The sequence below is a fragment of the Desmodus rotundus genome, chromosome 3 (assembly GCF_022682495.2).
Source record: "Desmodus rotundus isolate HL8 chromosome 3, HLdesRot8A.1, whole genome shotgun sequence".
NCBI lineage: Eukaryota > Metazoa > Chordata > Mammalia > Chiroptera > Phyllostomidae > Desmodus > Desmodus rotundus.
Genome location: NC_071389.1, coordinates 127,577,788 through 127,602,251, shown reverse-complemented (window position 1 = coordinate 127,602,251; position 24,464 = coordinate 127,577,788). Strand labels below are relative to the sequence as shown.

At 48.0% G+C, this 24,464-nt stretch overlaps 2 long non-coding RNA genes across 2 annotated transcripts; one reads left to right on the top strand and one right to left on the bottom strand.

The window, feature by feature from the left end:
* Window positions 1–13,929: 13,929 nt before the first annotated feature.
* On the top strand, window positions 13,930–15,166 carry LOC112322131 (uncharacterized). The gene is made up of 3 exons (XR_002976613.3): window positions 13,930–14,046; window positions 14,353–14,456; window positions 15,135–15,166. It is a non-coding gene; the product is annotated as an uncharacterized lncRNA (long non-coding RNA).
* Window positions 15,167–17,184: 2,018 nt separating this feature from the next.
* Window positions 17,185–19,167, bottom strand: LOC123478638 (uncharacterized). The gene is made up of 3 exons (XR_006653911.3): window positions 19,022–19,167; window positions 18,126–18,390; window positions 17,185–17,964 (listed from the first exon to the last, which is right to left on the bottom strand). It is a non-coding gene; the product is annotated as an uncharacterized lncRNA (long non-coding RNA).
* Between the last annotated feature and the right edge of the window lie 5,297 nt (window positions 19,168–24,464).

Genomic DNA, 24,464 nt, shown 5'->3' with positions numbered 1-24,464 from the left:
CTGCTTCTTAGCATCTCTAGGGTAATCTGTATTTGCAGAAAGCTTTATGTAAATTTGGACATGTTAACATGCTCAATCTGATTTATTTACCGTAGGTCACGTGATGTTAGCGTTTCTCTGGGGCTTAAAGAAGTTTGCAGCGAGTAGCAAGTAACATGAGTTGCTTTTGAATTGAATACTTTTACTAACAAAAAGCATTGACATGAAGGAGGGAAAGACAACTATACAGGGTCTGGCAGAAGTGACGCCATTGAGTGTGGTTGGTTAGGGTACGTGAATGTCTCTCACAAGGTGAACAGCAATTTGAACATTTCACCTAAAATGTCATATGCTGTGCTTCAGTGTGATGTTGTTATGTTACAGGATTGCATGCTTATGATTTTGTAATACAAGACTTTTTATGTAACAAAAAGGGGCATTATTTGCACCAGACCGTGTATTTGAGTCGAAAGTAGCAAGTAGTAGTGGTGGAGTACGTTCCCACCACCCAGCCTACAGGTGGGGAAAAGAAAGCAATGTATTTGCAAGTTTTTTTTCTGAAGCAGAGGCCCAGTTATAGTTTAGAGTTGTGGGTCTCTAAGAAATGAGACATTTAAAAAACAACCTAATCACAAATTATTATCATATCTAAGATAATTACCAATAATTCTTTAATATCATGTAATACCCAGTCAGTATTAAAATTCCCCTCATTGTCTCACTAATGTATTTTTATAAAAGTGATTTGTTTGAACCAGAATCTTAAAAAAGCCCATGCATTGCATTTAGTTGGTGTCTACTGAGTGTATTTTAATCTATAAACAGTACCCTCCTTTGTGTTCCTTGCCTTTATTTGTTGAATAAAAGTCGTTTTCTTCTAGAATTTTCCCTGTCCTTAGTTTAGATCATTGTATTCATATGGTGTACTACGGTTTGTAATGATTTAAGGAAGGACTGTTAGGATGTAAATGACGTCAGGTCCAAGGCTACTGTATTTGGCTGACAGAAAAAGGAAGTCAGTGGGGAGTAATCAACAAGGTGGGACCACCAGAGCAGAAGTTTCTGGCCATCTCGGGAAAGGAGCTGACATTCAAAGATGAAGTCTCAGGGAAAGGTGTGCCGACTCCAGTGCACTTCCAGAAGGGTGTTAACAGGGACTAAGGGTGAAAGAAAACGACTGAGGAAGTCTGGTAGGGACAGCCTGGTCTCAGCTGTGCACGTAAGAATACTGGACAAAAGTACGGCTCCCACAGGAAGTGCCTGAAAAACAACTGGGGAGAATATCAGGAGGGCCCGGATGAGAGAGATGAATCTGGCAGGAGCGCAGTAGACAGCTGTTTTTGGAACATAGGGTACGTGCCTTCTTTCGCCATCGTGTCATGGTGGGTCAGCAGTGTTCTGGAGTGGTAAGAGATAGGAAATACCCAGGAAATTTGGAGGCAGGCACCTAGGCAGGGTTTGTCGTTGTTTGGGAGGGGTGGTGCTAGACAGGGCTACCTGACGATGCTGTGGGTATGGATGGCACCTTCACTCCCAGCAGAGAACAGCAGAACTGACAGTTCTGAAACACACTAGTTTGTAGGTTGGACAAGGCCTTTGCTGATATTGCATCCATTTCAGGAAAGAGGTGGAGAAACCTACAGATACTTGATAATGCTTTTGTAAATGGGATGGGCCTTTAACCCAGTAAAAACTAGTAGCTTATTAAATTGAAAGACAATGTACAATCTGGTCTATATAAATTGAATTACTTGTGACTTCTCAGAAAGTCTGTAGATGTGTAAATACGGGTTGAACAAAGCTAACTGGATAATCTACACTAGTAAAATGAGTACATAATCTTTTATATGTTTAAAGATACAGACATGAAAGTCATTTGGACATTCTGCAGTGAAATGATAGATTTGGTTTTATCAAGAAAGTACTACAGAAGTATATTTTGAATAATCTCATGTGGTTGAGGGAAAGAGAGAGAGTAAAGCTTGGTAAAATAAAAGTAAGACATAGTTTCTTTGCATTATAGTTAAAACTTTGGAAGCGTAAGGGCTTATTTATTTGTTCTATGTTTCCTACATTTACATCATTGTGATAAACAGCTTTTTATACATTTTCATGAAACTGAAATGAAGAACATATTTACACTGGAAATGGGTAGGTATCAGAAAGACATGGGCTCTTCTTTTTAAATTTTACTTGGAGTTTAGGATGCCCTCTGAGTTGAATTAAAACTCAGGAGCCAATTCTTACATCCTGAGCATAAATTTCTAACTATTTCCAGAGATGGCGTTGAAAGTCATAGCACCTAATTTTGAATAGGCAAGGTGGGTGGAAGGAGTAGGCAGAGCTTTTCAGTAAGACTTAATTGTCCTTTATCTGTGAAGACATGATTATATAATTCATTATGATGAACTTTCATTTTTAGACCTCTATGGTGGGAATCATTAACGCTTCGTAGATCTGTGAACATTGTATATTATTCTACCTTTTGTTCCTCTAAATCATGGTCTCCTAAATATACGCTAATTTCTTAGTCTGATTATTAATAAGTCATCTTCACTGGTACATTATGCAAATTTAAATTAAAAAGTCATTATCAAGAAAAACTTGAAATGCTGTACCAGTACACCTACTTAAAAGAAAATACCAGTAAAACATTAATACAGTTCTACCTATATTAATGAGAAAAGGAAAAAAAAGGAAATGCTCGATGTTGTTGCTTCTAAAGGCGTGTACTAGGTGGAGATAATTATACGAATGGGTATAACACTTGATCTGATGAGGTCAATAGGTATAAAGCAAGAATTTTATTGGACTTATTTGGGTGTTACGCATATGAGAGATTGTTATTTTTTCCTTTAAAACATTATCAGAATAATTTAAGAGCCCGTGTTGTAGAATCACTGGGTTTACACTTATGTGAATATTTCCCACTTTCAGTGCTCTTCCTCTCGTCTCACCTCAGACCTTCCACTTGAGATCATTTTATTTCTGTCTAAAGAAGGAAGTTTCATTAGAATTTGTGTTAGTGAGACTGTATTAGCAGCAAACTATGCTTTTGATTGCCTGAAAATGCCTTTATTTTGGCCTCATCCTTGAAAGATCTTTCCACTGGGTATTGACAGTCATTTTCTTTTGGCTCAGAGAAGACGTCGTCCAGTCTTCTGGTTTCCACTGTTACTGACGTAAGTCAGTTACCGGACACTTGGAGGATAATCTGTGTTTTTTCTCTGCTACTTTAAAGGTGTTCTTTTTTGGTTTTGGTGTTCTATGTAGTTTCACTACGGTGTATCTAAGTGTGGATTTATTATTCTTTAGCTTGCTTGGGATTTGGGAGACTTAAGTCTGTGGGTTGGAGGCTTTCATCAGTTCTGGAAAGTTCTCAGTCATTATCTTGTCAAATATTGCCTCTGCCCTATATTCTCTTTCTTATTTTCCTGGAGCTAATTAGATTAATTTTGGGTCTCACAATGTCTTCCATGTCACTTAAAGTATATTTTACATTTTTCATTTCTTTTTCTCTTGTGTTTGCGATAATTTCCCCAACTGTACTTCCCAGTTCACTAGATTGTACATTTGCTGTGTCAAACAGACTGTTAAACCTGCCCTGAGTTTTAAATTTTAATAATAATTTTTATATATTATTATATATATCATTTTATTTTTTTCAGTTCTCTAAGTACTCTTTTTTCAAATATCTCCAGTCATATTTTATAGCTTATTGTTCTCTGTTCACATTTTCCCAAACTTGCCTTTTATCCCTTCATCCATATTTTCCATAATTACCTCATAGTCTGCGCCTGGTGATTTCAGTGTCTGGTGTCCTCTTGAGTCTGTTTCTTCAGTCTTATGTTTACATCATTTCTCACTAATGGGGTCTTATTATTTCTGGTTATTTTTTGAAATGTGAGCTGCTAATTTTCCTCAGAATTTTATTTATAATCATTCTGTAACTCTTAAGATGAAGATGAGTTCTTCCGGAGATGATTGACATTCGCTTCTGCCAGATACTGAAAGCACTACCAGTTAAAAATGATCAGATTGAGATGTTTGGAATCACCCAGGCAGTAAGAATTCAAGTTACATTTTTGAGGGAGAGCTGGATTGTGACTCCAAGTTCTCAGATATGATTTTGTTTTCTCCCCTGTCCACTAGCTGACAAGGTTTAAGACAGTTAAATTTTCTTTGTAGAGAGTGGTGTGTATGCTAGTAAGGGGCAAGTTTATTTCTAGCACATCTCTACACTGAAGGAATAATCCTTGGAATCACAGCCCTGAGTGTGTGTGTGTGTGTGTGTGTGTGTGTGTGTGTGTAGGGCTGGTCATGAGTCTTTTCTCTTATAAGGCGATGAACACCAAAGCTTATGTTAATTGGGTTTAGCAACTGCCCTTTAGGGTAAAAGGCTGGTTTTAGACCCTATTGAACTCTCTCCGTTCTCCCTTCATTTCATTTTTGATGTAGTAATTTGTTACTTATTTCCAGTTAATGAGTACATTTAATAAACTTAAAAAATAATTTTCTAGGAATTTTGTTTTCCGTGTGATCACTGATTGAAATACCTGGTCAGTGACATTGAAAGGAACAGAAGCCTAATTTTTTCTATTTTATTTTTTAAAGTATACTTAATTGATTATGCTATTACAGATGTCCCATTTTTTCTCCCTTTTATTCCCCTTCGCCCTGCACCCCTCCCTCACCAGCATTCCCCACTCCCTTAATTCATGTCCATGGGTTGTACACATAAATTCTTTGGCTTCTCCATTTCCTCCCTTTATTCTTAACTGCCGCCTGTCTAGTTTGTACCTACCAATTATGCTTCTTATTCCCTGAACCTTTTCCCCCTTTTCCCCCCCTCCACCCACTAATAACTTTCCATGTGATCCCCATTTCTGTTCTAGTTGTTTGCGTAGTTTGTTTTTGTTTTAGTTTAGGTTCGGTTGTTGATAGTTGTGTTTGTGGTCCTATTACTGTTCATATTTTTGATCTTCTTTTTCTTAGATAAGTCCCTTTAAAATTTCATATGATAAGGGCTTGGTGATAAACTCCTTTAACTTGACCTTATCTGGGAAGTACTTTATCTGCCCTTCCATTCTAAATGATAGCTTTGCTGGATAGAGTCATCTTGGATGTAGGTCTTTGCCTTTTATGACTTTCCAGCCCCTTCTTGCCTGCAAGATTTCTTTGGAGAAATCAGCTGATAGTCTTATGGAAACTCCTTTGTAGGTAATTGTCTCCTTTTTTTCTTGTTGCTTTTAAGATTCTCTCCTTATCTTTAATCTTAGGTAATGTACTTATGATATGCCCTGGTGTGTGCTTCCTTGGGTCCAACTTCTTTGGGACTCTCTGGGCTTCCTGGGCTTCCTGGAAGTCTATTTCCTTCACCAGATTGGGGAACTTCTCCTTCATTATTTTTTCAAGTAATTTTCAATTTCTTGCTCTTTCTCTTCTCCTTCTGGCACACTTATGATTTGGATGTTGGAATGTTTAAAGTTGTTGTGGAGGTTCCTAAGCCTGTCCTCGTTTTTTTGAATTCTTGTTTCTTCATTCTGTTCTGATTGAATGTTTATTTCTTCCTTCCCTTTCAAATCATTGATTTGAGTCAGGGTTTCCTTCTCTTCAGTGTTGGGTCTCTGTATATTTTTCTTTTTTTTAAAGTATTTTTATTGAGTATGCTATTACAGTTTTCCCATTTTTTCCCCTTTATACTCCCTCCACCCAGCCCCCCCAATTCTGCAGCATTCCCCCTCACTTAATTCATGTCCATGGGTTGTACATATAAGTTCTTTGAGTCCTCTGTTTCCTATACCATTTTTATTTTTCCCTATTTTATGCCTACTAATTATGCTTCTTCTTCCCCATACCTTTTCCCCCTTATTCCTCCCTTCCCCCTCCTCACTGAACTCCCTCTGTGTGATGTCCATTTCTCGATTCTGTTCCTATTCTGGTTGTTTGCTTAGTTTTTGTTTTCATTGTTTTTCTTTTCTTTTAGGTTCATTTGTTAATAGTTGTGAGTTTGTTGTCATTTTATTGTTCATATATTTGATCTTCTTTTTCTTAGATAAGTCCCTATAACGTTTCATATAATAAGGGCTTGGTGATGATGAACTCCTTTAACTTGACCTTATCTGGGAAGCACTTTATCTGCCCTTCCATTTTAAATGAAAGCTTTGCTGGATAGAGTCATCTTGGATGTAGATCCTGGCCTTTCATGACTCGAAATACTTCTTTCCAGCTCCTTCTTGCCTGTAAGGTTGCTTTTGAGAAATCAGCTGATAGCCTTATGGGAACCCCTTTGTAGGTAACTGTCTCATTTCCTCTTGCTGCTTTTAGGATTTGTCTTTAATCTTGGGTAACTTAATGATGATGTGCCTTGATGTGTGCTTCCTTGGGTCCTACTTCTTTGGGACTCTGGGCTTCCTGGATTTCCTGGAAGTCTATTTCCTTTGCCAGATTGGGGAAGTTCTCCTTCATTATTTGTTCAAATAAGTTTTCAATTTCTTGCTGTCGTTGTTCTCGTTCTATAATTTGGATATTGGAACGTTTCAGGTTGTCCCAGAGAATCCTCAGCCTCTATTCATTTTTTGGGGTTCTTGTTTCTTCTTTCTGTCCAGTTTGATGTTTATTTCTTCCTTTTGTTCCAAATCGTTGCTTTGAATCCTGGTTTCTTTCTTATCACTGTTGGTTCCCTGAATATTTTGCTTTATTTCATTTTGGGTGTCTTTCATTTTCAACCAAACTCAATCAGTTCTGTGAGCATTTTAATTTCCAGGGCTTTAAATTCTCCATCAGATAGGTTGGCAATCTCCTCATCGCTTAGTTCTGAAGTTCTGCTGTGTTCTTTTATTTGGGCCATATTTCTTTGTCTTGGCGAACTGGATAGGTTGTAAGGGTTGGGGCCTTAGGTATTCACCCAGGCAGGGCAACCCTCCTTGCTGCGCTGCCTGTCCGGGGGATGGGATGCAGATTGGGAACAGCTCAACTAGCCTGCTCATCTCTAGCACACTTTACAACAGACTCTCATGTCAGACTGGAAGTGTCTCCCAACCGTGGCAACCTCCACTATAGTCCACGGTCAGCTCTGAGTCTCAGTTTTCCCCTTAAGTCAGTCCCTCCTGTGCAGCTGTGCCAAGATCTGCAGTCAGCCCTGCTCCTTAGCCACCTTGCCATGGTTTTTCTGAGTCAGACCCTGCGGTCTGCCTTACCAGTCTGGTTGTTCTGGATGATTTTTTCTTTAATTCCTTGATTGTCAGAGTTCCATGCAGTTTCATTTTCTGGCACTTTTGGTTGTTTATTTATTTTAGATTGGTTGTTATCCTCCTTTTGGTCGTGCAAGGAAGCAAAGGGTTTCTACCTACGCCTCCATCTTGGCCGGAACTCTCTGCATATTTTTCTTTATTTCACTTTGCATTGCCTTCACTTTTTCATCTATTTTGTGACCATACTCAACCATTTCTGTGAGCATCCAGATTACCAGTTTTTTGAACTCTGCATCTGATAGGCTGCCTACCTCTCTGTTGCTTAGTTTTTTTTGACTTTTAATCTGTTTTTCCATTTGGGCCATTTTTCTTTGTTTCGGTGCACCTGTTACGTGGTAAGGGGTGGAGCCTTAGGTATTCACCAAGGTGGGGCAACCTGCATCATTGCACTGTGGCACTGTATGTGGGGGCGGGGTCAAAGAGGGAACAGTGCCACTTGCTCAACTAGTTTCTGGCTTTCAGTCACTTCCCTTACTACCCACAAGGAAATTGGGCCCTTCTGGTGCTGATTCCCAGGTGGGTGGGTTTGTGTACGTTCTAGGACCCTGCGGGTCTCTCCAACGAGCTCTCCTGTGAAGCTAGGAGTTTCTCCTGCTGCTTCAACCTCCACAGATTTTTACTGTCAGAGGTTTTGAGGCTTTTAGTTCCCCGAGCTGGAACCCTAGGTTTTGCAGTCTGTCTCGCTCCCCAGTTGTTCCTCCCAGTTTATCCACATGCAAATGTGGGACTGCCAACCACTGCCTTGCCACCTGGTCCTCTAGCTGCCGCCTTGCAGTGCTTCTTCTCCACCCCTGCTGCCCATCTCTGCCCCTCCTATGGGTCTGGATGAATGTTTCTTCTTTAACTCCTTGGTTGTCAGACTTCCATACAGTTAGATTTTCTGGTAGTTCTAGTTGCTTCTAGTTTTAAAATTTTTTGTTGTCCTTCTTTTGGTTGTGTGAGGAAGCAATGGGTATCTACCAATACCTCCATCTTCACTGGAAGTCCAACTTTATTTTTTTTTATTGTTGATTGTATTGCAGTTGTCCCAATTTTTCCCCTTTTACCTCCTTCCACCCAGCCCACCCCTCACTCCCACAGTCAATCCCCTCTCCATTGTCCATGTCTATGAGTCATTCATACATGTTCTTTAATCCTTTCCCCTTCATTCCACCATTCCCCTTTCCTCCTCCCCTCCTAAAGTATGTTCCATGTTTCCCTATCTCTGGCTCTATTTTTCTTGCTAGTTTATTTTGTTCATTAGACTCTAGTTATAAGTGAGATCATATGGTATTTGCCTTTGCTTACTGGCTTATTTCACTTAGCATAATAGTCTTCAATTCCATCCATGTTGTCACAAAAGGTAGGACTTCTTTCTTTCTGCTATGTAGTATTCCATTGTGTCGATGTATCATAGTTTTTTAATCCACTCATCTACTCATGGGCACTTGGGCTATTTCCAACACTTGGCTATTGTAAATAGCAGTGTTGTGAACATTGAGGTGCATAAGTTCTTTTGAATTGCTATTTCAGGATTGATTTGTACATCCCCAACAGTGGAATGGCAGGCTCATAAGGCAGTTCCATTTTTATTTTTTTGAAGAAATTCCATACTGTTTTCCACAGTGGTTGCACCAGTCTGCATTCCCACCAACCATGCACTAGGGTTCCCTTTTCTCCACATCCTCACCAGCACTTGTTGATTTGTTAACGATAACCATTCTGACAGGTGTGAGGTGATATCTCCTTGTGGTTTTAATTTGCATCTCTCTGATGGCTAGTGTTGTTGAGCATTTTTTTCATGTCTATAGGCCATCTGTATGTCTTTCTTGGAGAAGTATCTGTTCAGGTCCTTTGCCCATTTTTTAACTGGGTTGTCTTCCTGGTGTTGAGTCATATGAGTTCTTTATACATTTTGGAGATTAAACCTTTGTCTGATATATCATTAGCAAATATGTTCTCCCATAGAGTCAGTTCCCTTTTCATTTTGATGATGGTTTCTATAGATGTACAGAAACCTTTTAATTTGACATAGTCCCATTTGTTTATTTTTTCCTTTATTTCCCTAGCCCTAGGAGATATACCAGCTGAAATATTGCCATGTGGGTTATCTGAAATTTTACTGCCTATGTGTTCCACTAGAACTTTTATGGTATCATGATTTATGAGGTCTGTCAGGAAAAGTACAGCCATTCTAATATAATGAGAACAATTTGTGTGACATCAATGTAGCCTTGGAGCCAAGGAGAGTGGACTGGAACGTGCGTGTGTGAACAGTGATGACTTCACTGTACTAGTCAGTGGAGGTGATAGACGCAGTTGAGTGAGCACGTATATGTGTGGCTATGACATTCAAAATGACTGACCAAGTAGAGCAACAAATCTGCATCAAAGTTTGCATTAAGCTTGAATATTGCTCTGCAGAAACTATTCGGGTGACTCAGAAGGCCACAGCCATGGGCAACTGGTGATTGGCAACTTTGTCAAAATAATACACCTGCTTGTGCATCATGTCTTGTGCAATTTTCTTGTGAAACATCAAATCACCCAGGCGACTCAGCCTCCCTGCAGCCCAGATTTGGTGCCCTGCGACATCTGGCTTTTCCCAAAACTAAAATCACCTTTGAAAGGGAAGAGATTTCAGACCATCGATGAGATTCAGGAAAATATTACAGTGCAGCTGATGGCAATTGGGAAAACAGTGTGAGGCCCAAGGTGCCTACTTTGAAGGGGCCTGAGGCTTCATTGTCCTATATACAATGTTTCTTGTATCTTGTACTTTCTTAAATAAATGTCTCTATTGTTCATCTCACATGGCTGGATACCTTCTGGACAGACCTCATATATTTAAGTCCTTTATCCTCCTGGGTTTATTCTGGTGTATGGTGTTTGGTGGCCTAGTTTCATTTTTTTGCGTGTACTAGTTCATTTATCCCAACACTATTTACTGAAGAGATTATTTTTACTCTGTGGTATGTTTCTGCCCCCTTCATCAAATATTAATTGACCACAGAGACATGGGTTTAATTCTGGGCTCTCCATTCTGTCCCATTAATCTATGTGTCTGTTCTCATGCCAGTCCCAGACTGTCTTGATTACAATGGCCTTGTGATAGAGTTTGATGTCAGGTATTGTGATCCCTCCAACTTTCTTCTTTTTCAGTACTGCTGAGGCTATTCGGGGTCTTATTTGGTTCCATATAAGTTTTTGGAATATTTGTTTTAGATCTGTGAAATATGCCATTGGTATGTTAATAGGAATTGTGTTGAATGTATGGATTGCTCTGGGTAGTACGGACATTTTAATGTTAATTCTTCCAATCCACGAGCACAGTATGTGCTTCCTCATTTGTATCTTCCTCAATCTCTTTCTTCAGTGTTCTAAAGTTTTCCACGTCCAAGTCTTTTACCTCCTTGGTTAGGTTTATTCCTAGGTACTTTATTTTTCCAGAAGCCTATATTCTCATTTCTATTTTGTTTATTACCCCAATTTTCCATGATGTTTTCAAAACAAATCATACTAAACAGAAATACTTAAAATCAATACGCAACACTTTGCAAGCAAATCTGTAGATTTTATAGACTTTTTAATATAAATATTATTGTATGTTTACCACATACTTGGGTGATGATTTTGCAGATGACTATTAGTTTATTTCACTAAATAGAAGTTTAAATATTATTATTTTGTAGTGCATTTAACCTTTAATCCACTCATCTGTTGGCTCAAATTCACTTTAGGTAATTTTATATAACCATTTCAAAAATCTCTGTGTTTTAGAACTGTTACCAAACAAAAGTGGTGTTTGACTCCCCCCCGCCCCCCACCACCCATAGGCAAATTCTGGAGGCAGAGATTTGGTGAGAAAAGGAAAGAGGTCTTTCATTCAAACTCTTCACAATCTAGGAGGATGACAGGCTCCTGGCTCAAAGCCCACCTCCTCCAGAACGCCCAGAGGAAATCCCAGCCACCTTCTGCCAGATCAGTCCAAGACTGAGCCCAGATTTCCTTCTCTCATTTAAAAATACCATCCCTTGGCAATTGCAGGCAGCTGGTACACGATCATCCACGTGGCTTAGCTTGTTCCTGTTGCAGTCTGGCTTTAGACTCCTTCCTGGGGTCTGAGTGTGTCATGTGCTGGCATCAGCCATGTGGCTTCCACGGCAAAAAGATAGCAGAAGCCCACTGTCCATTATGTCCATGAAGTGGGTATGAGAAAGTGACCACATTTCTCCCTTCCCTCAGTTTAAGTCTCCCAGCCCACACTACCAAACACTCTGAGAAGGTCCAGTCTCTCTAGGCAATCTTGTTCTTTTCCCAGGCTCGACTGACAAGACAGGATCTCCTCTTGCCGCCATATTGACCTTCTATAGTCACAGTGGCTGTGTCCTCTGTCACACCCTCCCCAGGGATCAGAAGGGAGTAGGAGGGCTTTTCCCCTAGCCAATCACCTCACTAACTTTTCTCATGCTCAGTCCAATGACCTCCTTCAGCACCGAGTCTTTGTCTCAGTGGGGGTGGGCGCGTATCTGTCCTCACTTGCCCACTAGCTTGGTCAGCAGGGCAACGTGATGCTGCCCCTGCCTCAGGCGGTCGCCTCCCTCAGCCCCTCCTCTGCCCTGTGGTCTGCAGGTCTATCTGTATTAGAACAATATTTATGTTTTCCTTTATTTCATGTTAGTAGCATCAGGTCAGCTGCTGCAGAAACTGTTTCAGAGTAAAGGTCACTTTAGGTCGGCTCCCTGTATTTTCTTATTCAGAGACCCTGTGTGGAGCATGCCTGTCTCACGGCAGCCAGCACAAGACTAAGACTGACCTGAATATTGCACATGGATTTAAAGCAGTTAGCATATGTCACATCTGCTCACAAACCATTCACCAGGGCAAGTCATATGACCAAGAGTAATAATACAATTGACTACACTATTCAAATTCCTGTTGACAACCTTATTTATCTCTGAGGTTGTTTTCAATCTTAATCTTCAAGAAATATCCTCATTAGCAACCTTTGGCAACATAAGCATCTTCATGGATTCTTAATGAGGCTCAAGAAAACACCTGAAGCCACATCTCGTTCATTCTAGGTCAGAGTCGAAATACATTCTGTGGGAAAGGTTATGGCCACTATTGATATGAAGTCAGGCCCTGGACAGTGTGGCTCAGGTGTTTGGAGTGTCATCCTGTAAAACAAAAGGTTGCAGGTTTGGTCCCCAGTCGGGACACATATGAGATACCACCGATCGATGTTTTTCTCCCCCTCTCTCTCTACCTCCCTTCCCCACTCTTTAAAATCAATAAGCAAGTCCTTAGTTGAGGATTTAAAAAAAATAGGATATGAAGCCCTGGCTGGTGTGGCTCAGTGGATTGAGCACCAGCCTGCAAACTGCTGGTTTGATTCCTGGTCAGGGCGCATTCCTGGGTTGCAGGCCAGGTCTCCAGTAGGGGGCACCCAAGAGGCAGCCACACACTGATGTTTCTCTCCCTATCTCTCTCACTCCCTTCCTCTCTGTCTAAACATAAATAAATAAGATCTTTTTAAAAAAGGACATGAACTCACTTGGTATCAGGCTTTCTTTGTTGCAGTCTGTTTTCAGTTTCAGAGTTTGCTTTTTTTGTTGACTTCATTCTGTTTTTAGAAGATGAAAACGTGTGTGGTTCCAAAGTTGAAACTAGAAAAAGTTTCAGCAAGTCTCACTTCCACCCCTGTCCAACCTGTTCCCCATTCCTGTAGGTGATGAGCATGTTTTATTAGCTGCTGCTCTATCTTCCCACTGTTTCATGTGATGTTTTCACAAAAATAAGCAGATGTATGTCCTTTTTCTCCCTTTTCTTTTTTACTTACCTCAAAGGCGGCAGAATCTGTTTTTCTGTGCTGGTACGTTCTGGCAGTGCCTCCACACCAGTACACAGGGGTGGAGAGGGCCACAGTCCTGTGCTGGGCTGCGCAGTTTTCTGTTGGGCGGGTGTAGCACAGCTCAGGGGACCAGTCCCTGTGGGAAGGCGGTCCTGCTCTCACAAGTGACTTCACAGGAAATACCCTTGCGCAGGTGTTATTTCATTTGTTGAGCTCTATCTTCAGGGGAGACTCCTGAATGTGGGGTTGCTGGCTTAAAAAGTAAAAATGTACCTCATTTGTTAAATGTTGTCCAGATGCCCTCGGCCTGGAGCAGCACCATTCTGTATCCCACCCAGAGTGTAAGATGCCAGTTTCTCTAGAGTGGTCCAACTTTAGGGTTTGTGCCCATTTGATAGGTGAAAAATCTGGATGGAGCTCTTTAAATACAAAATACAAAAGCCTATTCCTCCCCTTAGAGATTTTTATTCAATAGTTTGGGCTGGGGTCTGGCCATGTGTGTTTGTACGTGTGTATGTATGCATGTGTGTGTGCATACATACATACATATGTATACATATTATATATATGTATATATATTTTAAATTCCCACTCTGATTTTGTTGCACATCCAGAGCTGAGACTCACTGCCAAATTTGCCGAATTCCCTTTGCCATTGCCGCGAGTAGTTTAAATGAGACTGCCAACACCGGCGTCATTAAACTGTTTTTTCGTGTTTGCCAATTCTTTATCAGCCTTTTGTTTGACCTCTCCTCTGTTCCTAGGTCCTTGCTGCCTCCCGGCCCTGACTTCTGTCTTTCCAAGTGATTTTCTCTTCCCCTCCCCGCCAAGGCCCCTGTTTGCTAGACCTGAGGTCCCTGTCCCTGGACCCCTGGGAGGTCACAGAGCCTTGATGTTGTGGTCTTCAGGTGTCTGACTTTCGGGAGCAGCTGCTGGCATGTGCTGGGGTGGCAGCTGAGCGACTGGTGGAGTTTTCCTGCGGTGAGGATCCGTGTCCAGGGTGGAGTGGCCCACATAGTCACGCCATGGGCTGTGTTAGAATTGAGCCGTATGCTGTTAGCAGGCCTAAGGCACTGAGGGGACCACGGGTTGCCAGCTGTCTGTGTCCCTCCACCTAATGGGAGAGGCCTGAGCATCACTGTTTTACTATGGAAACAGGATGGGTGAGAGAGCATTTAAAATAGCCGCCCCTAGTCTGGAAGACGCCAGTTGGGCAGTGCTCCTTATGGCATCTGCCCTGCAGAAGTCTGCACCTCCGGTGTTCAGACCCTCCCTGGGCCTCCACAGGTCACGTGATCCCTCCAGACAACATCCTGCCCCTGGTCATCTGCACTGGGCCCTCCAACCAGCAGCTGGAATTCACATACCTGAAGAGAGAGCTGCCTCACATGGTCAGTACCAGCCAGCCAGCTTCACCGCTACCTTTGCTGGGGTGGGAGGGAGATTTCTGGGTTCGGGGGCACGCTCGCCAATCCAGAACTGTCACAGGATGAATAGTATCTAGATGTTTATCGAGGAAGGTCTGAGTTTCTCCGCACCCCTCACCCCTTGGGCTGCTAAGTAAGTTTTCCTGACGCCTCCAGCCATCCCCATAGGATGAAGCTCACTCATGAGAAAGTGGCTCATTCCCTTTGCTTCTCTTGTCACTTGGTTATAGTGGCTCCTTGCCTGGCAGGGATACAGGTGCGGGGGCACTTCTCTAGTGGCATACCTCGGGTTTTCAGTGCCCGATCTGTCACAGACGGTGCTTAATCCCAAGTTGCCCACAGGACATGGGGAGCTGGGGTTGGGCGGCCTTGGCACACGCCCACAGCAGTGCAGCTCTGCTGTGCTCTCGCGGCGGTGTGTATCAGATGCCGCCAGTCACCAGGACCGTCCCTTGGGTATGTTCGGTAGGGAGGGTGGCATGTTCCAATCTTATTCCCAGCCGGGGGGTGTTACCCAGCTGCAGGCCTCCCTCACTGCATTCACCTGTGGTCTCTCTACTTGGCTCTGAGCACTAAGGTTAGGAGCCTTTGGGGGGCGTGGCATCAGGAGTGGCCTCCTGGAGGGCCCCTGTCTTTTCTTAGATGGATGAGATAGGTCGCATCCTCTGTAACTTTTGCAATGTGGTCCCCGGAGGGGTGATCTGCTTCTTCCCCTCCTATGAGTACCAACACCAGGTCCATGCCCACTGGGACAAGAGTGGCCTGCTGGCTCGCCTGGCTGTCAGGAAAAAGGTGAGCGACCCCTCAGAGGGACCTTCCACTGTGGGGACAGCGAACCCAGAGTTCCTCCTGGGATTTCTCGTGCACATCAATCCAGATGGTCGGGCCTCACACATGGGGGCTTCTCCTGCCACTTCTAATCCCTGAGGACCGACCAGAGGAGTCTGGAAGCCCCCGGGGCTCTACAGGCTGGCAAACAAGTCCTGGAGCAGACCTGTGAGCCAGGCGTCCCGAAACCCTGTTCTGGGAAACATCTCTATATCCGCATGTAGAGCCTCTGAGCACAGCTTGACTGCGGGAGTGGAAGACCAGCTGTTGTGACGTGTGGGTGAGGACCCAGCCCCTTGTCCTGGGCCTTCCCATGTGCCTCCACCCCAGGTGTGTGGTCATGGTGGGCATGCCCTACCCCAACATCAAGTCTCCAGAGCTCCGAGAGAAGATGGCCTACCTGGATCAGACCCTTGCGAGTACCTCCAGTGTTCGGAGGACGAGAGGAGAGGGCAGGGAGAGCTCGGTAGCCCTGAGGACTAAGGTACGCTGGGACTTCCCACCACCACTTGCTGTGTGCCACTGTACACTTGCCCAGAGGGATGGCAGTGTCCTCTGTGCCCTCTGGAGCTGCATGTGACATCATCCATCCTATCAGCTGCTGGCATTGCACCCCAGAAGCTACTGGTCTTGCTCACACCCCAGGAGTGTCATTTTTTCAGGACACTAAGCAGGAGGCAAGAAACAGTTCTAATAGGTCATCTCCTTTGCCGTTCCCAGCCCCGAACCCCAGGTCAGCCCGCCCCAGGAAAGGCTTTGGTGGAGAATCTGTGTATGAAGGCTGTCAATCAGTCTATAGGTGAGCCTGGGACTGTTCCTAGCTATCAGGATGAATTGTTGGGGAGGGAGTGAGGGAGAGAGGAAGAGGGAGGTGACAGGATGGGGTCTCTCACTGGCCATCTCTCCATTCTGGGGGCTGAGGAAGGGAAAGGGACACAATAGCAGTGCTCTGTTAGGGAGGCAGGTTTAATCAGAGCCCCGACCAGTTCCCATCCAGGCAGGGCCATCAGGCATCAGAAGGAGTTCACCAGCATAGTGCTCCTGGACCAGCGGTATGCCTGTCTACCTATCCTGGCAAAACTGCCCGCCTGGATCCGAGACTGTGTGGAGGTCAAAGCCACCTTTGGCCCCGTCTTCGCTGCTTTGTGGAAGGTCAGTCCTGCCTTTTCCTTCCCGGAGAACTCCCCACCAAGACCCCCATCTAGTGTTTCATAGTCTTGCCCTGTCTCCCCAGTTTCATCACGAGAAGTCTGGCCTCTCCTGAGGGACGTCCACACTTGTCTGGCATGCAGACCAGACCCCTTCTGGAATCACTGGACCACCAGGACCCAGGAATAGGCACAGAGGCCAATAAGCGAAAACTAGGTTACTCGTGAACACTGGGTCCTGCCATCCTTGGGATCTTTCCTCCTGTTCACCACAGCCCAGTGAGCTCCCTGCCCTGCTTCCTGGCCAGCCTTTCTGGGCGGCTTTGGAAGCTGCACCTTCCACTGCGGGGTCTCTGTCCCTGCTCGTTTCTCAGCATCTACTTCATCAGAAGTGAGGTGGAGCAGGCCTTTCCTCAAAATTAAGGACGTTCCACATTCCCAGCACCTCTGGTGTCCAGGGCTCCTCTGCCCTCGGGCTTCTGGTTTCTTCATCCAACTGCCATCTGGGGATTAAGCACCACCCCTGAGAAATCAGGCACTGAGGTCACTGAGAACTGGGAGCAGGGCCCTATGTGCTGCTGCGCCACCTGCTGGCCTCACTTCTTTACTTCTAGGCTGCTCCCTAGCCTGTTCAGGCCCTGCGCAGCATCCTTATCCCCCTGGATGGGTACCAGGTCCTGCAAGTCTGTAGCATCTCTCCCCTTCACAAACACTTGGGCAGACTTCGAGAAACCTCTTCCCCTGACACCAGCAGCTACACCGAGGGTCATTAGGCTTTCAGCACGACTACTTTTACATGCTCTGTGTCTGCCAGCCAGGCATTTTTTCCTGTGTGAGAATACCCCAGCCCCCATCTGCAACAACTGCCCCTGTTGACTACACCTCTTCTCTCCCTGACCCCAGAGAAAGGGGCCTTGGTCCCCTGGGCACCCGGCCCCATTGCCTGAGACCAGTGGGAGCAGGAGCACAGGCCCTGGCGTGGAGGCGTTTGCATTCTGCACGGCTCTAGTTCTTTAATTAAAAGTGCACTGTCAGTTGATGCCCAGCTCTGCTTTCTATTTCTTTATTGATTCGTGCACTGCTGTATCTCAGAGTCTCAGGGAGGAGCGGAGCACACCAGTGAAGGAGGTGGGTGGCTCACGGGCATGGAGCCAGGGCCCCCTCCCCACCCCTCAGGAGCCAGCCTCCCTGCTATTCAAGAGGGCCCAGCCACAGCCCTGGTGGTCCTCCAGGATCCCCACCGCTCCAAGGGCAGCAGGGGCTGAGAGACCTGCAGGCTAAGGAGCCCATCCCAGCTGCTTCCATGTGAGGGCAAGAGCCTCAGCCTGGGTTTGGGGAGAAGGAGCCACTGAGCCCCTAATTTCCCAGTCATCTTCATCTTCCTCTCCAGGTGGCTGCTGTGGGGGAGGCAGAGGTGGGATGGAGTCTCACATTAGAGCGCAGGCTCCTCCCTGGTCCCTCACTGGCCCTGGACCCAGGTCCTTTTCCAGAGATGCCTGGGAGGGAAAAGATGGAGGGTGAGGAGGTTGCTCTGGGGCACCAGTTCACCCAGCTCCTAGAGACTTAGAAGCCCCTGGAGACTTAGAGACAAGAAAAGGCAGAGTGTGCACGGTGCACTGCACCCCCGCTCCCTGGAAGGCAGCGGTGCTCCACCTACCTGTGCGCCTCAGGACCAGTGTGTTGGAGAGATGTGACATCAGGCCCCACCTTGGCCTGTGGCTGTCACTGCAACCGGAGACACCACCAGTGAGGAAGGACGAAGGGACCAGGTGTGAAACCTGTTCCTGGGTGACAACCTCAGGGTTCAGTCACATTTGTCTTCTTTCCTTCATTACGGACACCCCCAGCCCTCTCCACAGCCACCACCAGGTCACCACGGGCTCCTGGAGCTTCAGTCTGTCAGTGGATCCGGCACCAGGGCACTGATAGAAAATGGTTAACATTTGAGTAACACCATCATAGCCACCGTGTGAGACGAAGGGGTGCCAACGAGCAGCCCCAGTGTGTGAGGCTCCCAGAGTGGTCAGGGAGTTTGCCCGGGTCACACTGCAAAGTTCAGAAGCCAAGTGGGGACTCACGCGCAGGAGTGTTGCTTCTTGCCCAGGTGTTACATTTATGCCAGCGTCCCAGCGGAAGAAATCTGTAGCCCCAGGGGCTTAGAGAAGCAGGACCGAGCTACCCCTCCGGGTCCTCTGTTTCTAAAATATCTCAGGTCCCGACCTGAGACATTGTCCGTTCCTCAGGCAACTGGCAGAGTATGAGAAGATTCTCTTTTGTACTTGGAGCTGGATGAGGCTCTGTCATCTACCAGCTTAGAGAGGAAAGTTCCACTCAGCAGCCTCCAAAACCCAGCAGGAGCCCATTGCCCAGGCAGCAGAGAAGACGATGTTAAGGTGGCCACCCAGGATTTCCAGCAAACACCCAAGGGACAGCAGGGGGCTGGCCTTTTGACACATGGGTGGCAAGGAGCACCCTGTTGGAGTCTGGTGGTGGTTGGAAGAGGCGGCATTTTCTCAGAGCCCTCCTGGAGTCGGTGCAGCAGAGTCCCCTCACCTTGCTCCTGCTCCTCCTCTTTCTTATTCTCTTCCTTGTGCTCCCTGACACTCCGGAGTGTGGGCTTGCCAGTGCCCTCAGCCTGGCGATGGACTGCAACAGAGGGGCCGGGCCATTGGAGGGGTCCACCACTTCCTTGGGAGCTCCCTGGACTGGGAAGAAAGGCTGCTCAGGCAGGGCTGGGCTGCGGGACAGCCCTGCCCAGCGGTAAGGTTCTGGGGGTCCTCAGGGACCATCAGCAGCCTGGCTATGAGGAGGGACTCTCCATGAAGAGGAAGCCGGCTGGTGAAGCCTGGATGCTGACTGCATCCGCCTGTGCTCAGGAAGCCATGTGTCCAGGAGCCCAGGACCCTCTCCCATCTCCACCCAGCTTAGCGGCCACCTGCACAGGGGGCCCTGAGAGTTTCTGCTATGGTGAATATCTAAACATAACACGTGATCCAACAAGGAATTTTTGTGCTACTTCTGGAAGGGGGAGATGACTGGGAGATACATTAAAACTGCAATTCTGCAATTTAAGGAACATGTGGATATTTTGTTGCTGCAGTTTTCAATGATTTTAGCAGCCCCTCTTTTTCCACTGGTGTCAGTGGGGAACCCACAGCCCCATCTGCCCAGGCTCCCTCCACCCTGGAGGATAGAATTCCAGAGCTCTACGGATACAGTTTGAAAACCACTATTAATGTCCACAATGGAACAAGATTTAATATTAGCATTATCCTGAAACTGTAGTATTTATGGCCATTTAACCAAACTACAGAAAATCCTTCAGGGATCCAGAAATTTGGAGGCACCCTCAAAGAGAGCGCCCTACCCCCACACAGATGCCCAGGGGCCCTGCCCCTTCTCCTGCCTGAAGAAGAGCTGCTCTCAGCCTCCTGGCATTGTGACCTGGAGAGGCCAAGGTCTGCGGTGGGGGTGGGGGAGTGCTGACCAACACTGCTGAGCTGGGGGAGGTGGCTGTGGGGGTGCTATTGATACAGAACAGACTGGGGCCGGGGTGAACAATATACTATTACCGAAAGGACCCCCCTTTTTCTTTGGGGGTTCCCCCCGACCTACTAGGTTTACTTTGCCCGTGCCAGAGGAAAGACGTCTCTCAATGCCAGAGATTGGTGAAAAGGAAAGGAATTATTTATTTAAAAGTTATACAAACTTAGAGTAATGACTTAATGCCTTCATTTAAATACTAAAGTTCTTTAGAATACCCACAAACGCACATAGTCCTTCCTTCTCCCCTTTGCCCAATCTGGGATACGGCATCTCAGGAAAAGAAGTAGAAGTCCTTGGTTCAGGCAGCCCCTTGGTTCCGGTACCATCTGCTGTGTCCCGCCACTATCTCCAGTTAATCCAGAGCCATGTGGCACCTTCTCATGGTCCACCAGTAAGAGTCCTTTCTCCCCTTTTTTTCCAAGCAAAGTCTGTCCTGCTGCCTAAGCCACCTGGCAAAACGGAGCACCCCAAAGCCGCTGGTCCCAGCCTACTCGGCCAAGGCCGGATAGTCCTCCTGGTAAGGATGCGGGGCCTGTGTTTAAATCTCCACATCACTCTTACCTGCAGCCCCATTTCCGACTCCTCCCACAATCAGTTACATCCGCCAGCATTCCCATATTCTTCCAGCTTTACTGGGCTGCCTTGGTATGTCCAGGAAGGCGTGGCCCATGGCATGGAGCCAATCACCTCCAACCTCTCACACAGGCTCTGTAACCAGGGGGAGGTGCTTCCCAGTTACATCATGGCTTGAAGTCATTCCCATCCCCCTGGCTCAAAGCAAAGCCACAGCTATTTAACATATTCCTGAAACCTGCTCGCCCACAACCACCTACTCCCCCCCCCCCCCCCCCCCCGTCTCCCCGCTATTCCCCCAGCGTCCCGCCCCCAGCTCGGGCTGCGGTAGTGGACGTCGCAGGGCTAGGGCCCTGACCCTGCAAACGGTAGGTCAGCGCTCCTAGACTGCCCCCTTCCGAGCCTGCAGCGGCCCTCAACTCCCAAACAATGCAGCCTGGTTCAAGAAGGCGACGCAACCGACCGCGGGCAGTACGAGCACTCCACGCTCCGCCCCGAGCCTGCTTAGGCGGCCGTCCAGTCTGGTGCCTCGGCCGAGGCTTCCAGGCTCGGCGGGAGGGCGGCTGAGTTGGGCGCTCCGGCTTCGGCCGCCCCCATCAGACCCTGTGCTCCCCCAGCGCCCCCACCCTCACCTTCAGCACGTCTTTTCATGTTTGGAACTGATGTCCACTCTCTGGATTCCGAGGGGCGCCGGCTGCACCCACTCCCGGCCGCCTTCATCTCCTCGGCGGTCACGGACGCTGTGAGCGCCGTTTACTCCGGGAGCTGGGCAGTGGCGCGAGCCAAGCCCTCTCGGCCACCAGCCTGCCCGCCCTGGGGTGCGGGCGCCGGCTTCGCAGCCACTCACCTGCGAACTAACTGGTCCAAGGCTCGAGCCCCTCAGGCTCATGGCGCGCTCGCAGCCCGCGGCGGAGCCCAGCTCGGGACGGAGTAGGTGGCACTGAGCAGCCGGGGAGCCACCGGTCCCACCCCCCCGCGGAGGGAAGGGCTGGGAGGAGCCCCAGCAGCAGCCCTGGGACGCAGCGGGTGGGAGTGAAGCAGGGTGCAGCCAAGAGGAGGGCCCCAAGAAGGGATTTGTAATGGGGTCCAGGACTCGGGGTGTCCAGGAAATATTAGAAAAATGTATATAGGATGTACTCATCCCCACAGGCCTGAGCCAAGGGGGATGGGACACATGGAACAGGGCCATTCAGAGCTGTTTTGGGTAGCAAGAGCTTTGCAGCTAACCCCTGTCACAGTCATTTAACATATCTATAACCTTTAACTGGTTTCATGGATGTGTTAAGTAGCTGTGGCCATGCTTTGAGCCAGGGGGATGGGACCAAATTCCACCCAGGATGGGACTGGGAAGTAACTCCCCCTGGTTACAGGGCCTGCGTGAGAGCGTGGAGATGATTGGCTCCATGCCATGGGGCCATACCTGCCCAGACTTACTATGGCAGCCCAGTAAAGCTGGAAGAATACAGGGATGCTGGCAGGTGTAACTGACTGTAGGAGGAGTTGGAAATGGGGCTGCAAAGGAAGATGGGCACTGGGATTTAAACCTAGGCCCGGCAGCCATAGAAAGAAGAGACCACGCGGCTCCAAAGTAGTAGGGAGGACCAAAAGGTTTTGGGGAAGGAAAGAGGAGACCACGTGGCCCCAAAGTAAATGGGGAGGAGACCATGCATCTCTGAAGGAAGGAGTGAACCACGAGGCTCTGAAGCAAGTAGATAGATAGAGGTCCATGTGGTTCTGAAGTGGGGAAAAGGACCACGTGGTTCTGAAGGAGAGTAGAGAGGACCACGAGGTTTTGGAGTGCTGCTTCTTGCCACTCGGCTTAGGCAGCAGGAGAGACTTTGCCGGGAAGAAAAGGGGAGAAAGGACTCTTGCTGGTGGGCCATGAGAAGGTGCCGCATGGCTTTGGATTAACTGGAGATTGCAGCAGCCACCCAGCTGATGGTGCCAGGAGCCTGAATCACGGACTTCTACATCTTTTCCTGAGACACGGTACCCCAGACTGGGCACAGGGAGAGGGAAGGACTGTGCATCTGTGGGTATTCTAGAGGACTTTAGTATCTTCTTGAAGACATTAGGTCATTATTCTAAGTTTGTGTACCTCTTAAATAAACAATTCCTTTCCTTTTCACCAGTCTCTGGCATTGAGAGACTTCTTTCCTCTGGCGGCGGGCATTGCGAACCTAGCAGGTGGGCGTGGGGGAAGGAACCTCCAGAGACGGAAAGGGGGAATCCGTTCTGTAATAATTTATCGCGAAGGAACCACCCCCTCCCTCTGCTCTGTAACAGCTCCAGTGGCCCCCCCTGGCTCTTAGCACTGGGCCCGATCCTGCCCAGCCGGGCCAGGGTTCGCCGCAGGTGAATGCCTTTTGCGGACACCAAGGGCCCGAGGCCGCCGCTGCCTTCACGGAGAGGGACGTTCGAGCTGTGGGGCACCCAGGTCCCAGCGTTCACAGTCCCTTCTCCCATAGTTTAGATCAGACATTAGAGAGTGGAAGCCGCTGGGTCCGAGTTCCCGGCCTCAGGGCAGGGTGGGGCAGTTCAGGGCAAAGCAAGAGTCTCAGCCTTCCCAGAGGGGCGCAGGCCTGAGTCCCCAGGAGATAACCGATCCCCGCACGTCTGGCGCGCCTGCTGGGGCCGGCTCCACCCGGCGAGGAACCCTGGGCGGCCCCCAGCCCCGGCCCGGGGTCCCCAGGTCATCCCTGGGTGCCCTGCCTCTGCGGGGCTGGGAGATCTGCTGGGAAGTGTGGTCCACGGGAAGCCTAGCGGTCGTCTGGATGGCAGGTAGGGCTTCCAGTTCCCCGGACAGGAGCCCAGAGACACTGTGAACCTGGCCTCATTTCTAAAGGGTGGGGCACGAGCCCCGAGGGAGGCTTGTCGTGGGGGTGCCTTCCCTGGACCTGCTCGGCCGCGTGTGTTGGCCCGAAACCAGCCAGCTGCGGCTCAGACAAAAGCCATCTCCTGGGGTCCTCCCCATGTTCCTCCACTCCTCAAGGAGGACCACTTTACGGATGGAAGAAAAGGGGGATCTTCCCAGTGGTGGGTTCGGGCCGGAGGGTTCTGCTGGTTTGCTTCCACGTAGGCCAGTTGCTCGCACACCCGGCCCAGGTGTCCCAGCCCCATGGAGTTGGAGGGCCGCTTATCGCGGGAATCAGGTGTCCTGCGGGGATCAAGGGACGCCGTGGGCACTCACCGAGTGAGAGATGATGCCTGGCCCTTAGAGAGCCCCTTGGAAAATCCCCCGCCCAGCCCCCGGTCCCCAAGTCTGTCCTTAGAACACTGTCTGTGCGTGCCTGGGAGTGCTGCTGGGCAATGTGGCCTAGGGGAAAATTCGTGGTCCTCTGAGTGGCAGGGAGGGCTTCTGTTTCCACGGACAGGTGCCCAGGGACCCTGTGAAACTGCCGTGACCTCTCAGGGGTGGGTCACGTGACCTCTCAAGAGTGGCTTGCGTGACCCCTCAAGGGTGGGTCACGTGACCCCTCATGGGTGGGTCAAGTGACCCCTCAAGTGTGGGTCATGTCACCCCTCAAGTGTGGGTCACGAGACCCCTCAGGGGTGGGTCATGTGACCCCTCATGTGTGGGTCATGTGACCCCTCATGGGTGGGTCCTGTGACCTGAGGGAGACTTGTGGTGGGGAGCCTGAGCCCGTATGCGCGGCCCACGTATAGGTACAAAACAGCCAGCCGCGGCTCGGAAAAAGCCATCTCATGGGGCCTCCCCATGTTCTCCCAAGCGATAAGTGGGACCCCTTTACGCATGGAAGAACAGGGGGATCTTTGCAGTGGTAGGAACGGGGCGGAGGGGTCTGCGGGTTTGCCTCCACGTACGCCAGGTGCTCGACACCGGGCCCAGGTTTTTGAGCCCCGTGGAGGCAGAGGG